This window comes from Rhodnius prolixus, unplaced genomic scaffold (assembly GCF_049639745.1).
Source record: "Rhodnius prolixus isolate KJV_2025 unplaced genomic scaffold, Rpr scaffold_2, whole genome shotgun sequence".
In the NCBI taxonomy this organism is placed as follows: Eukaryota; Metazoa; Arthropoda; class Insecta; order Hemiptera; family Reduviidae; genus Rhodnius; species Rhodnius prolixus.
In genome coordinates this window covers 34,011,344-34,027,971 of record NW_027411592.1, presented here as the reverse complement: position 1 = coordinate 34,027,971, position 16,628 = coordinate 34,011,344, and the positions used below count along the sequence as shown (strand labels likewise).

At 34.7% G+C, this 16,628-nt stretch overlaps 1 protein-coding gene across 2 annotated transcripts in view; it reads left to right on the top strand.

Moving 5' to 3' along the window:
- The window catches only part of GABA-B-R2 (gamma-aminobutyric acid type B receptor subunit 2), an 802,816-nt gene that overhangs the window by 309,139 nt on the left and 477,049 nt on the right, over window positions 1-16,628 (top strand). The window lies entirely within an intron of this gene.

Genomic DNA, 16,628 nt, shown 5'->3' with positions numbered 1-16,628 from the left:
AAGCCCCAGAGATTGCAGAAAAAGTCGCTTGCAGACTATTACGACTATTGTAAAATTTTGGTTGTTTTGCCCTGCGTTCGACGTGTATACACATCATTGTCTGATTTTGATTCCGCACACTGTTTTTTAAAACTAAATTCCACGCTTAACTGGTTAATATTCACAAAAAAAACACTTGCAGAACTCTAACTTACATTTCAAACATTGCCACGTCAGATACAATTTAGGGTACTACTGAGAGAGAGAGAGAGAGATTTGATTCCTCTAACGTGCTGTTTTAGTCGAATGTACTATTTTGGTTCATTTATATTGTTAAGGACGTTTAAATCTGTACTAAGGGAACTAGAGTCCGAATTTCAAGAAGATCCCTTAACCGAAAATAATACTTTAATGAATGGATTAATTAAAAGATGGATTACTCTTTTGGAAATTTATCAAAAAGTGGTTACCACCTTCGTAATTTTAAAAGAACTTTTTTGGTTTTCTAAAACATCGTTTCCCAACCTTTTTCGACTTGCGTACCAGTTGGTAGTACATCATGCTAAATTGTACCTCTTCGTAAAAATGATTGTATTTCGTGACATTTGTTATTGCGAATGTGTTATTTTATTATTATTATCTTTATTTGTATAGAGATACAATGTACCTGTTACAAAGGAGTTCCAATTCATTTTCACTTTATAAACTTTGTAAAGTGTAAGATCTTAGTTTTAAATCTTTTTTTAAATAATTAAAAATTGCGTACATATTTTTCTCTACAAAATTATTAATTAATTTACAAAGTTCTTCTCTAGGATTATTATATTTGTGCCCAAATCTTATTAATTAATATCTTTTAAGCATTCAACTACCTGTAAGTACCACTTAAATTTAATGTTGCTTGGATAGAGCTTACTCATTACAATCAGTCTCTTTAAGCAGATTTTTATATATTTATCATTTAAGTTCTGTCACATGATAATTCTATTTAATTACCTTTATCTATTATTGATAATGATGTAGCTTTTCCTAAATTTTCTTTATAGAAGGGGTTTGAAATCCAATTATCATTTGTGTTTTCGAGTTTTGGAAAATACTCCATGAAAGATAATTTTAATCCTGTTAAATGTGCTGTTATATTTTCTCGTATATAAGTTTTTTGGAATTCCTAGGACTACCCTTTAGTACCACTCCGATCTCGTGTACTATTTTTATAAACTGATAATAATGTGAGAAACACTCTAAATATGTTTTAAAATGGAAATTTTGAAGAAAATCTGTTGGTTAGAACTCTGTGAGTTATTGTAAGAGAAAGACATCCGAGTGTGCACCAGATTGTTAAAATACTAGACAAACTATGGCCCTACAAATGTTTGGCCTTTAACTATATTATTAATCCTGTTACCTAGAAGAACCTACTTATTTTTTTTTGCATTCAGTATTTCTGGAAATGAACATTTATAAATTATAAAAAAAACAGAATTCCTGGAATGAGTCCACTGGTAATCTTTTTTATTCCCTTCTAAAAAATCTCGCAAGGGCGTAATGAATGTTTCTATTCACAGCCTTGAGCTAGTTTCCTACTTGTGTACGTGTAGAGGTAGGGTTGCCCCCCAAATGTTATAATAATTTTATAAAACTATTGACTTTATTTTAGCGGTTCGGCTAGTCTGAAAGAGTGGCCGCCTGTAAGTCGACGATAAATTATGAATGGTAGCGTGCCATGTCAGACAAATACTACACTATATTACTACAAAATACTACAACTGTTACAACACCATACTTCATATCTCCGCTTCTTAAATCATCTTTAATCAAATATTTATAATTCTATTGATGGACAGCATCGATTTAATGGTGACCGATTTAATGCAATTATTGTGATCCTTCATAACATGTTTTATTTGACCTTACTTTTTCTATTTTTCTTTGCATTTAATTTATTTATGTTCAATGAAAAAGCATCTGAAAAATTATTTTATAAAAAAAAATTTCTTTTTTCTGCAACCATGTAGGGAAGTTCTCATTACTCAATTAAAATCAGCTGTGTAATGCCCAACTTCCCACACTAGTGGGGGGAAATTCCCATTAGTGTCACTTTCCGCACAAGTGAGTGGAAAAACTTTATTGTGCTTCCTTGATATAAGAAGTTTTGTTATTAACATAAATATTTTCTGTAAAACTCTAATAAGCTTATTTAAATTTATTTTATTTAAATAATTAAAAAACGAATATTAAAAAATAAAATAAAAATTGAAAGGAATATAGAAATAAAAATAATACTTTAATAAATAATTAGATATTTTTAATTATAACAGTTAAAAAGGTTATAGTGTTACCTTATAGAAATTTAAAATGGATTCTAGTGATGCCTGTTTAGAAAACACTCCTCCATCAATAAAAGAAACAGCAGAAAATGTAATAAGTAATGTAAATTCGTAAGTAATGTAAATAATTGTAATATAACAATAAATGTTTATAATAAATAAATTACTTTTTGTAGACTGTAAAAATGAAATTTTTAATTTTATTAGTTAATAAATGGTTGCAGAAAAAATATAATATTTAACTCTAGTGTAAAGTATTTTCCTCACACTCGGCAATTTGCACTTGCACTCGCATCGCTTCGCTCGCTCGTGCGTGCAAACCCTGCCTCGCGTGAGGAAAAGTACTACTTTCCACACTTGTTAAATAAATAACTATTTCTCCTAAAGAGAAATAAAATTTCCGAGCAAGCCCTGTTTCCTTTATTGAATTGTAATTTGCCCGAGGATATTACTTTTTTAAAAACAAAATAATACACGAATGAACAGAATCTTTTTGTTAAAATAATAGCATTTTATTTTCCATGAACTGAAATAAACGTTCTGCTAAAAAAGTTTTATAATCAAATTAATGTTGCTGGAGATAAGTACGGATGAGTTTGGATATCTTTATTTTTTACTTTGGGATTGTCAACGGTCACTTTTACGATCTCATTTAAAAAGTTTACCTTAATTTAGGTAAAGCTAATTATTAAATAAAACAATTACAGTACAACCTCGATTAACCGGGATTCGGATTTTAACTGGGATCATGTTGAGTCATCATAAGAACACCTCAGATCGGCGTCGAAACAAAAGTTAATTTTCGGTGGCGACAGGAAAATTTTTTGTCTTTCGATGTAACATAATTGTAGGCGTGGCAGCAACTCTTTTATACCTGATTTTTCTTGAAGGGTCATTATCTATGTATGTTTGTAAAAACCCAAAGTATGGCGCAATTAGTACTGAATTTCTTGGGATTTACCATTGTCTTATAAAAGATCTTACAAAAGACCATGGGATTTACGTAGATGGTTATATGTAATATTTTTATGGAAAATTACCGGCATTATTTTAATCTTCCCAAAGAGCAGCCTAATCTCAAGCTAGTCTTCAGTGTTAATAAGTTCGTCCTACAAAAAACATCTTTCGTTTGCCCCTTTCGGTCGAATTTTTATTTCACTTACGCAATGGAATCAGTTAAGAAAACTGGTACTAAACGTAAACGTATTCACCCGTCTAATACATACATACTTATGTACATATGTACGAGGGTCGTTTGAAAAGTCCGTGCAAAGTCAGAGAGATAGTACCACTGGCGCGTATCGAGGTTATGTTTAGTTAGTAGCATCTCTAGGAAGAACACACACCAAGTTTCAGCCAGATCGGTCTATTTCTTTGTGTTTGGCATTCGTTTGAATCGAGGAAGTCCAGTGATTTTCAAAAAATGGACGAAAAAGAATTTCGTGTGTTGATTAAACACTACTTTATGAAAGGCAAAACGCCTCAGGAGACTAAAGAGAAGCTTGATAAACATTATGGTGACTCTACACCTTCGATTAGAACAGTTTATAAGTGGTTTCAAAATTTTCGGAGTGGCCATATGGGCACAAGAGACGCTGAACGTTCTGGACGCCCTGTTGAGGTTACTACTCCAGAAATCATTGATAAAATCCATGATATGGTGATGGATGACAGAAGAGTGAAGGTGCGTGAGATTGCTAGTGCTGTGGGCATCTCGAATGAACGGGTACATAATATTTTGCATCAACATTTGGACATGACAAAGCTATCCGCAAGATGGGTGCCGCGATTGCTCACGCTTGACCAAAAACGAAATCGTGTGAAGTGTTGCAAGGACGGTTTGCAGCTGTTCCAGAAGAATCCGCAGGACTTTAAGCGTCGTTTCGTCGCTGTGGTTGAAACATGGATACATCACTACATTCCTGAGACCAAAGAACAATCTAAACAATGGGTTACCAAGGGGGAATCTGCGCCAAAAAAGGCGAAGACCGTTCCTTCGGCCGGAAAGATTATGGCGAGACTGTCTTTTGGGATTCGCAAGGAATAATCCTCATCGACTATCTGGAAAAGGGTAAAACTATTACTGGTGCATATTATTCATCGTTATTGGACCGTTTGAAAGCCGAGCTGCAAGAAAAACGCCCACGATTGGCCCACAAAAAAGTCCTTTTCCATCACGACAACGCACCAGCTCACACCTCAGCAGTTGTGGTCGCAAAATTAATGGAAATAGGGTTCCAACTCGTTTCACATCCCCCCTATTCTCCAGACTTGGCTCCCTCGGACTACTATTTGTTCCCCAATATGAAGAAATGGCTGGCGGGAAAAAGATTTTAATCAAACGAGGAGGTGATTGCAGAAACGAATGGCTATTTTTCAGACTTGGACAAAACCTATTATTCGGAAGGGATCAACAAACTAGAGCAGCGTTGGACGAAGTGTATAAGCCTAAAAGGAGACTATGTTGAAAAATAAAAAAGGTTTACCCCAAAAAATTAAGCAGTTTTTATTTTTGCACGGACTTTTCAAACGACCCTCGTACATTCATAGGTACAAATGTATTATGTAACACTGTGTACTCGGTTTAACCTGGATTTCAGTTTTCCGGGGTGGGTATAGCCGGAGGTCAGCCCGGTTAATCCAGGTTGTACTGTAATTTGGAACTAAACTTTCTTTCACTTGGTAAGGAGAAGATTGCGATCATTTTAATCGAATTTAATATTCGATTTTTATTTTTCACCGGATGTATTCGTATTATTGGTACCGTCACTCCGATAAGTTTTGTCTGGGTTTTTCCCCTTAGCCGTAGTAAAAAGTACACTATTCAGGAACCGTTAGAAATACATTGTTCTCGAATTAATACAAATATTATTAAACTAACATTCAGTCGAATGGTTGATAATCACTACGAACACACACTATAAGGTAGTGTCATCGATTGACTAAATAAGTCAAAGTGTCCATGAAAATTAGTCTTAAGGAAGTTACGTTTAAAGGATGGAGGAACAGAAAAATGTTTGTTTAGCGACAACGACCTGTGCTCGCGAGAACATGTGCAGCAAGAACGTTCTAAGAACAACGATAGGAATACGAATGGAATTTCAATAGTTCAATACATCCTTGTGCTGCTAGTTCAGCACCATGCCATGCTATCATAGTACATCATATACTCATTTTATCTATCGTAGCACGCGTGTTCTTTATATTCCTGACCGGTTTTGGACTTTCATCAGTCAGCATGATTTAAGGTGGATAAAATCAGCAACATTATTCAGCACTGTGGACCTAACCACATTTTCAGCAGTACATCATGTAGTTTCTCCTTCATTCCGGTTAAAAAGTGTCGGACCATGCACAACTCCTTAAGTGAATTTTACTCATCTGTCTATTGACGGGCTGATTCAGTTTTAATAATTTATATTTAACCTTCCAGCGGGCGCGCGTATCTCACAGATACAAGCTTAGACTAAAATAATCGCAGTTTAGAGACGGAGCGGCGGAGGGTGCTGTCCTTTAAGCAATGCTACACCCTGATGACTAGTTTCCTTCAGTAAAAAACTTATCTTGTTTGGGGTTGTGCATTTCTTTGCAATTGCCGATCCGTGCCTGACATATACTCGCGACCATTCGAGTAAGTTTCCTGACTTATAAATTATTTATATTTTTTCTTTTATACGTGTTCATCAAATTGAACTATTTTCAACATTGTGTATAAGAATATTGTTTTCTACTGACAGAAAAAGACATTGTATATCTCAGATACGAGGAGGAAATAACTGCGAACACTTTTAGACAGTCTAGTGGCTGAACATGCTGATTATTACACTTATTGGCTTGTAAAAAATAAAAAGTACAGTCGTTTTCTGAGCATTTTTTATTTGTTATTTCATTATTAATAATTACAGATGTTATTTAATTAATTTCATTTCTTCTATTGATAGAAAAAATTAAAAATACCAAAGTTTATCTGTAAGATACGCGCGCCCGTTTTTGTAACTTTTTGGGCGCGCCCGCTGGCTGGAAGATTAAACTCATTTTTCCTAATCTATGACTTTGTACGGTTAATTGTACTATTGGGTGAAGGGCATTCCATTCTAAGAGGTCGGTCTATCCGAGCTTAAAATTTCTCATAGCCTCTTAAATTTGTAGGAACAATATGATGATCTTTCTCAGAATAGGTTGAGAGTGATCCGTTTAAACTGACAATTGCCGATTGTTAAAATTTGAGAGATAATTGTGTTTAATAATTATTTAATAATAATCAGAATCAATTGTTTCGTGAAATAATTTTGCTCATTTTCATTAAATATTTAAAGTGAGTCTACAGTCTTTTCTACCCTCTGACAATGTTTTATCTAGGAAATGGCATATTTTATTTTTATTTAGTCAACATCTGGCAACAATAGCGCCATCACATTATTATTTGTAAATCAAGTTTCGTTAGATTGGATAAATTATTGCAAAAATGTATCTCATTAAGGGGTCTGACATAATTGAATGCTGTACATGAGCAAGCATTGTTCTGAGATTATTTAATTCCTATATGATTAGATTCAGATTAGAGTTAATTTATACATCAAACGGAAGTTAAAAAGCAATCTAAATCAATAACATAGTCTGGTAACTACTGGTTCGGCACTGGACAAACAGAATGTATTTATGTAAAATAATTTATGTAAATTAGATTCAATTTTTGAAAACGTTTTATGGTTATATATCGGTATATACAATTTGCAACCTTGGAACAAAATAGAGTATAAATTAGGATTTTCGATTTTAATGTTTTTATGCCATGGAATGAGTGAAAGATATTGGAGTGATGTAGCATTGAATTAACAAATCGAAAGATATTTCTTATTTTTTGAAAGAAATTAAGCCACTTTGTTTAAGTTCTGGAAGAACGAAAACGTTTAACTACAATAGTTTATTTAGTTTGTCCGGAAATAGTTATAAAGGGAACACCGTCCTCAGAAGAGCTAGAAGAATAAAAGGACTTAATGGGTAATTGAAAAAAAATGTTAGGAAAAACGGATCATTAGAAGAGCAGCCATGACTGAAATTACTGTCGAGTGAAGATAAAATAAGCCTCGTTATCTGTTCTCTTACTCTCTTCCTGCTCTTGGAAATAATTTAAAAAACCATCTTTCATCCCTTTAGCGTAATTACTTGTGTCATTAAGATATAAATCTTTCACTAGAAATAAAAAAAACTGAGAAGCAGTTGCATTGATTGTAAAAACATATTCGCTTAAACGTAAAATATATTTTTTTAAATTATTGAATAGAAATTGTATTTTGACCTCACTAAATTAAGAATTATATCTCACTTCATAACCTTTACCCTCATTCACAAGGTACCCCCTCCAATCTATCTGATCCAGATTCCTAATCCTTCGGCAGATAAAGTGCGATATCTCGGACTTTACCTCGACAAGCACCTTACGTGGAACCCCCATACTCGACTCAAGCGACAGGGACTTTTCTTACGTTACAGAATGACCAAAAGACTGCCTAGACAATCCCTTCAATCGAAAATCTTACACACCAACAATAACGCCAGCAATCACGTTATCCTTACTGACCTAAAAAATTCCATTTGTCCGAGACCTAGCCAAATCCCGTTACACCAAATTTCATTCCGAACTTTCGCAACACTTCAACCCGCTCATATACAACCTGTCTCAGTCTACTCTTCCCTCAAATCTTCGCCGAAGACTGAAGCGTCGATGGCCTCGCGATCACCTGATCGTATGACAGAAAAGGGGCATCCTTCGAATTCACTTCAGCGGCATCCTGTGTTAGTCGACTCATGATGGTTATCGTTGGATGGCCTTCATTAAAAATCACTCCAGCCATTTTAATTTCATATATTGTACGCTATCATATTTACTTGTTGCCAATACGCAGCCAATTAAATAAAGAGAGTTAAAAAAAAGAGACCTCACGCTCATTTTGCCCGAACTATTGCAGCTTATGTACCTTGAATTTTGATCAAAAGCAAGTTACATATACTTTAAGAATTGTTTGTTACTAAGATTCATCTCTTCTGCGTTTTTTTTTTTAAATAGAATGAATTGCGCATGCATTGACACTTATTTTAATGCTCACATTTTTTGTTTTAACTTTAAAAGGCTACTTTAAGAGACTACTTAATCTCTTACGCTTTTAAATAATATTAATTTTGGTACATTAGTTTTGCATATAAATATATAAAGCAACGAAATAAAATAAAGAAAATAATTTCTTAAGAATAAAAATGAAACAAAGAAAGAAATAAGCCAAACATTGACAATATTCCATCCTAAACTCTAGCCATCAACTCACAGAAGGCACTATTTTCACCACATTCTCTTTTTTAAATAATAAAAAGGAAGAGTTGATTAGCTGAGTGGTTAGCGTATTTTATTCCAACGCGGAGATCCCGGGTTCAAATCCAATTGCTGGCCCTTAAATTTTCTCCTTCTAAAAGCTTCGTACAACTCACTGTCCTGTGATGAGCAGTGTTTTCTGTGACAAGAGAGAACACTGTCTGGAGGCTGGCAGTGCACTGAAAAAAGCTTCGGGCGCTAATAACCTTAGATGTGGACGCGCCTTAAATACAAAAGAAAATAATACTCGTACCAGCATACTAAACTGCCTGCCTGTAAGTACAAAATTAAGTCTCATGGGGAATTGATTTAATGAATCAATTTAAAATGGTACGAAGTGAAAACAACTAAAATTCACTATCAGAGAATTAGGAATAAACATTAATAAAATAATGAAAGAAACCAATGCGGTGCGTGGTTTGGATTCATGGAGAATACTGATGCTGATGGCATATCAGTTACGTGCTCTAATATCCGGGGAACTCCAGCCCGAACAGCGATTGGCCAGCTACCAGCAACCAGTTGTAATAAATTATGAATGATATAGTGTAAATTTTTTCAGGGAAATTCGATTATGGGCATTTTCAAGAGAGTAGATTGCCTCTAAAGTGCCAATTTTGTGTAATGTACGATCCTATCTCTAGTGCACAGATAAGGAGATTTAGTAATACTAATTCCAAAATTGAAGAAAATTCCTCGACTGAATGTTCGCTTTCACACGATGAGTTGTTCACTTTTTTTAAAGATTTTTTTGATTGATTCATGTATCATTTTTCAAAAAAAAACATTTGTCAAAGAAGTTTGACGTAAGGATCTAGAAAATTTCATTAAGAAATTTAATGCAGCTTGTCGTTTGCGATTCCATTAACAGTAAGGAAATCACCCTTGGGTATAAAGCTTGACGAAGCAAAATCCATTGAACCTTCGAGAAACCTTCTCTGAACCCCTCAAAATTTCACTGAAGAAATATTTTAAGCGAAGTATTGGCAGTCACATACCCAATGCTTTGTAAAGTTTACAGAAGTTGGAACCATTTTCAAGAAAAACGGATACACTTTAACGTCAAAATCGGTGATTGTGGAGCTCTTCTAAAGAACCTCAAGGTTTTGATCATATCCTTGCATTATCCTTCGGTCAGGATACATCACAACAATCAATCTTGATGATGCTCGTTTTGTTGACCTCTTTCTCAAAATGACTTGCTCTTTTAGCTTTTAAGGCAAACTAGGCTCGCCTATAATCTTACGTTTCACAGTACGGTTGTAATCTACAAAATTTTCAATGTTGATCATAATGAAATATGGCTCCAATTTTCGGAATCTGAAGAAAGTTGTATGAGTCGAAATGTTGAGTAGTTGGAACCATGTGGGTTCACACTGTACTTTTCAAATTATGACCGAGATCAAATCTGTCAGCAAAATAATGCATATTCTTCTTTTCAAAAGACCTAAGTACTAGACAGAAATACCTAGGTACCAGACAATAACAAATGCTGCTATAATTCTCCTTCCAGCTGTATCATTTAAAAATTAAAATGCAATTCTGCCTTTATTTCAATGGAACCATCTTGATTTCCTGAGTGCCAGCAGATCACATTACTTTTATTTATTTTCTTTTAAAATAAAACTATATTGAATTGCATTAGTTTAAAATGTTTTATTATTTCAAGTGCAATAAAATTTTATATATAATAAATTATACGAACTTATTCCTTTCGGCGAAATTCTTTGGCAAAATCTGTTCGTACCTGAAACAAAACATGCCATTTATTAAATACAACTAGTAGTATGTCTTTAAAGAATTTGGTTAAACATAGCAGAGTAACTTCAAAACATAGACCTTAAATAACATTTTCTTTTAAGTTTATCTTGGAGAAATATTTTCTTGCACAAGTTGTTCTAGAAGGTTGTGTGAAGTTGGAAGCGAATGTATCAGTTTGTTAAGTGCTACTTCAGGTATCGTTCGTCCTGACTATGTATCATCAAGATGGTGGCCCTTGACTCAGTAACCGGTGCTTAACTCAGGACGGTGCTTTGTCATTGTGCACAGGTGTGGGGGATTCAAGGAGAATGAATTGTTGAATAAAAGTGAACGTTTTTACATAGAATTATTTATAAGAGCTCCAAGTTACTCTCCGAACTACATGTTGAACCCAGAATGCCAAGAGAATATTATTTTGTTGGTGCTGAAATAGAAATGATTCTGGACAGGAGCACAGACTAGGTCACGTCTACCTTTAATGTGTATAACTGCCATTTTAAAATAATTCTATTCTGTTTGTGTTTCCAATATTCTGTTTGTTCGTGTGAGCACTAAATATCTCGGAAAACGAAAAACCCCAAAATGATGAAACTTCATATTTTGTTTCAGACCTACCTGGGATGGGTCTGTAACTGGAACTCTCTCAACCGAAATATTGTCACCTTGGAGGTCTGCAAGACAGGCACCATCGGCGATAAGGAAACAAACAATACTGAATAGATTTTTCAACTTTTTTTTGTATTTTGAGAAAGCAGTGTTGTTCAGAAGACAAAAACTGCAGTTATTTAGAAAATGACTAAGCACGCGACATTCCAGCTAGAAATAAGAAAACCAAATCAATGAAGAAGTATTGGAAGCTTACTTTCTTTGGGTAAAGGAACCAGTACCCTCTTATAGGTATTTACCAGTCAATGAGGTTTTAAAACAATAATTTTCTAGAATGCAAAGAATAGTCTGTATATCTCGTCAAGAAAAAGAATAGATGCAGAAATCGCCTTCAGTCCTTGGTAGAGCGGATACGTATCAAATTATGTTCAACAAAATAATCCATAATATTAGGAGTAATGCATGTCCCAGTAAGTCACTCTGGAGGTCTCTTTGAAAGAGACCATCTGCGATAACGAAAGAAATAATACTGACCAACTTTTAGTACTATCGCCAATTTGAGACAGCTTAAACCAGAGCTGGACATTGTTTACAGTGTCAAAAGCTCTTTTGAAGTAAAAAAAACATTATCTTTCTTTTATGTCTTTTATATCACAGAAATATACAGGGTGACCAGAGTTATATACTCCGCCCACTTTTTTTTTTAACGGCGGGAAATTTCGAAAAAATAAAAAACACGTATTTAATCATTTTTAGTCTAGTTTATTTTCAGTGATTGACCCATTTCTTTAAACCTCTTACAGCATCCAACTTTTGTTTTTCAAATAGAACGTTATATTTTTTGTTGCATATTTTTATAGTATTTGAGCTCATAAAAAAGTTTTTTTTGAAATCGGTTAGGTTTTTCAAAAGTTATGGTAATTTAAAATATGAAAAACAAATTTCAGTTTACTGTCAAAATTACGTTTTTTAAAGAATCTGTTCAAATTGGGCCAATCAATGGATAGGCAAGCCAAAACTCTGGATTCCCACGCTTTGCTTGTAGCAGCACTTATGGTGGCAAAGTCAAGATCTAGGCAGGCTTGAGTTATTCGACGTTCAGGTTGTTTTTTCTACAAACGTTTGGTGTGGAATTTTAGGAAATCAACTAATCGGCCCATACTTCTACAGAGAGAACTTAACTGGTGCAAAGTATCTAACTTTTTTTTAAGAGACATTTTGCCAGTTCTGCTTGAAGATGTTTATCTACAACGTCGGCTAGATATGTATTTTCAACAAGATGGTTGCCCGGCATATAATGCGAGAGCTGTTCAAGGTTACCTGGACAGAAATTTCCATTAAAAGTGCTTAGGGACTCATTGTCCCATCCAATGGCCACCTCGATCTCTGGACTTAACCCCAATGGACTATTTTTTGTGGGGATATCTAAAAAATAAAGTGTACAGTAACCTTAATCCCGTGGCTTCAGTCGATGATCTGAAACGTCGAATAACTCTAGCCTGCCTAGATCTTGACTTCGCCACCACAAGTGTTGCTACAAGCAAAGCGTGGGAGTCCAGAGTTTTGGCTTGCCTATCCGTTGATTGTGCCCAGTTTGAACAGATTCTTTAAAAAAAATAAGGTAATTTTGACAGTAAACTGAAATTTGTTTTTCATATTTTAAATTACCATAACTTTTGTAAAACCTAACCGATTTCAAAAAAAATTATTTTGTTTTTTTTAGGAGCTCAAATACTACAAAAATATGCAACAAAAAATATAACGTTCCATTTGAAAAACAAAAGTTGGATGCTGTATTTCGAGATACAAGGGTTTAAAAAAATGGGTCAATCACTGAAAATAAACTAGACTAAAAATGATTAAATACTGTTTTTTATTTTTTCGAAATTTCCCGCCGTTAAAAAAAAAGTGGGTGGAGCATATAACTCTGGTCACCCTGTATATACAGTCCTGTGAAAAAGTATAAACTCAAAATTGAAGTATTTTTAAATCTGTACAACAATACTATTATTTAAACTGTATTTCATATTAATACTATGTCAGAAAGCACTCAAAGGTCATTATTCCAGTTGATAATCTAACAATAAGAAAACCGTATCATGTAAACATATCTTATGCACGCTGAAGCTGTGAATAAATATAAACTCAATTTTATATTTTTGAAAGAATATCAATTCAGTTCACCTTTTTATATAAAAGAGTAAGTATTCGTGCTGATTTTCTTAATTTAAAATATGCCGGGCGGGATTCAATTATGTGAAACTGAGCAACAAAGAATAATCGACTTAAAAAGAGTCGGCATGCCAAAGGCAAATCGCTAGTGATCTAAACCGCTCTCAAGGTGTGCTTAAAAACTTTTTAAAGTTAGGCCAAGAGAATTATGGAAAAAATAAAAGAGCTGGAAGGCCTCCGAGATTTTCCAGTTATGTGAAACGCGCCGTTTTAAGAGAAATTTCAAAAACTGGTACTTCTTCTGCTCAGATTGGGAAGCTATTTAACCTAGGTGTGATGCCAGCTTAATACGGAAGTGGATAGCTTAAACCAGATATTTAAAATATCGTAAAATTACAAGAAAACTGCAGCTCAAAAATCATCATTTACAACGGCGCTTGCTGAAAAACACATCCAGGAAAGCGAAATTTGGTCCAGGGTGATTTTCAATGTCGAAAAAATGTTTAATCTTGATGGACACGACGGTTTCAACTATTACTGGCACGACACAAGGAAGGAGAACAAAAAATTCTCTCGAAGGTCACATTGGGTTGGTGAAGTGATGGTTTAGGCTGCTTTCAATGAAAAGGGCAAGTCTCAAATTGCATTCATCACAGGCATGAATGCAGTAAGTTATAAAAAAGTGTTGGAAGAATTGTTTTTGCCTTTTATTACATTACTAGAAGAAGAAGAGATAATTTTCCAACAAGATAATGCACCGATACACAAAGCAAGGTCCACAAAACAGTGGTTTGAGGATTTCGGGCCCAATGTTTTGGATTGGCCAGCTATTAGTCCAGATCTTAACCCTACTGAAAATTTGTGAGGGCTCATGGCAAGGGAGATCTATGACTTTCAGAAGCCAGAGATCCAAAATGTCAAAGAACTCAAAGAAAGGATCACAAAAGCTTGGCAAAACATCCCAGAGGACATTTTGATAAAGTTAGTAATAAGTTTCCCAGAAGGCTGTTGGAGGTAATTAAAAAAGTGGGGAAAGATCTAATTATTAAAAGGTATTCTCACTTAAAACATTTTGAGTTTATAATTTTTCACATCTGTTTTTACTATTTTGTTACATTTTCTAGCTAATCCAGGATATGTATTCTGACTAACAATAAAATTGTCACAAATCATGCAAACTATATTTCAAAGTATTATATTTTGTTAAATACATTTAGAATAAAAGCTTAAAAACAGTTAGAGAAGATTTTTTCATCTTGAGGTTATACTTTTTCACAGGACTGTAAATATATGTATTTTTTTTTTTTTTTTTTTGCCGGCGCATCGACGTCTATGGCCATGAGCGCCCTATATGTATACGAGGGTCGTTTGAAAAGTCCGTGCAAAGTCAGAGAGATAGCACCACTGGCGTGTATCGAGGTTATGTTTAGTTTGTAGCATCTCTTGGAAGAACACACACCAAGTTTCAGCCAGATCGGTCTATTTCTTTGTGTTTGGCATTCGTTTGAATCGAGGAAGTCGAGTGATTTTCAAAAAATGGACGAAAAAGAATTTCGTGTGTTGATTAAACACTACTTTATGAAAGGCAAAACGCCTCAGGAGACTAAAGAGAAGCTTGATAAACATTATGGTGACTCTACACCTTCGATTAGAACAGTTTATAAGTGGTTTCAAAATTTTCGGAGTGGCCATATGGGCACAAGAGACGCTGAACGCTTTGGACGCCCTGTTGAGGTTACTACTCCAGAAATCATTGATAAAATCCATGATATGGTGATGGATGACAGAAGAGTGAAGGTGCGTGAGATTGCTAGTGCTGTGGGCATCTCGAATGAACGGGTACATAATATTTTGCATCAACATTTGGACATGACAAAGCTATCCGCAAGATGGGTGCCGCGATTGCTCACGCTTCACCAAAAACGAAATCGTGTGAAGTGTTGCAAGGACGGTTTGCAGCTGTTCCAGAAGAATCCGCAGGACTTTAAGCGTCGTTTCGTCACTGTGCAGGAAACATGGATACATCACTACACTCCTGAGACCAAAGAACAATTAAACAATGGGTTACCAAGGGGGAATCTGCGCCAAAAAAGGCGAAGACCGTTCCTTCGGCCGGAAAGATTATGGCGACTGTCTTTTGGGGATTCGCAAGGAATAATCCTCATCGACTATCTGGAAAAGGGTAAAACTATTACAGGTGCATATTATTCATCGTTATTGGACCGTTTGAAAACCGAGCTGCAAGAAAAACGCCCACGATTGGCCCACAAAAAAGTCTTTTTCCATCACGACAACGCACCAGCTCACACCTCAGCAGTTGTGGTCGCAAAATTAATGGAAATAGGGTTCCAACTCGTTTCACATCCCCCCTATTCTCCCTCCAGACTTGGCTCCCTCGGACTACTATTTGTTCCCCAATATGAAGAAATGGCTGGCGGGAAAAAGACTTTATTCAAACGAGGAGGTGATTGCAGAAACGAATGGCTATTTTTCAGACTTGGACAAATCCTATTATTCGGAAGGGATCAACAAACTAGAGCAGCGTTGGACGAAGTGTATAAGCCTAAAAGGAGACTATGTTGAAAAATAAAAAAGGTTTACCCCCAAAAATTAAGTAGTTTCTATTTTCGCACGCACTTTTCCAACGACCCTCGTATTGTTATAATTGTCTCCATTTTCTTTTCTATAATTGATATCATTGAAGTATTAAACAAATCGTTGTCAGAAATCAGAAAGTCAGTTTACCATAGTTTTGAAATCTTTCATAATGTTATCCAATTTCTAAAAGCAATTATGAACTGTAAAAGATGGGCGAAGATAATTCTCTGTCAGCGAAACAATAAACGTAACTTACATTTTATGGTTGAACATAGCGCTCATAAAAAGGTATTAAACACACTAAATCCAGACTAAAGACTTGAACGGAATTACAAATGAAGTCGGTAAACATAAATATGAAGAGAATTTTAAAATTAAAAAAGAAAAGAAAAAAGAATAGAATGTTCTAGAGAAAAGGAGTAGAGGACAGTTTAATATCCTCATAATGGCGAATTGAGTTACAGAAGGGCTTAGAAGGAAGAAACCCTTAGCCCTATTTACAGCCTAAAATTATTAATGTTCTCTAATGTATACGCTAGTAAATATTATAAAATGAAAAATATTCAGCAATATTGGTGAAAGGATTAACTGCCCTTTCAGCCTTATTCAGTAGCTGTAGTTTACAGAGCTAAATTTCTTTGGTTTTTGTATTTAGTTAAACTAGCAGCTAATTCAAAACAATGCTTATTGCAATTTAACGCACTTTATAAATACCTCGATAGAGTGAATCACTTCTTTCCTTCTTCCAATTTCGTACAATTCCATTTTAAAACCTACCTGGAAGTGTAGGATTCAACCAGAGTTTAACCTCAAGTGGA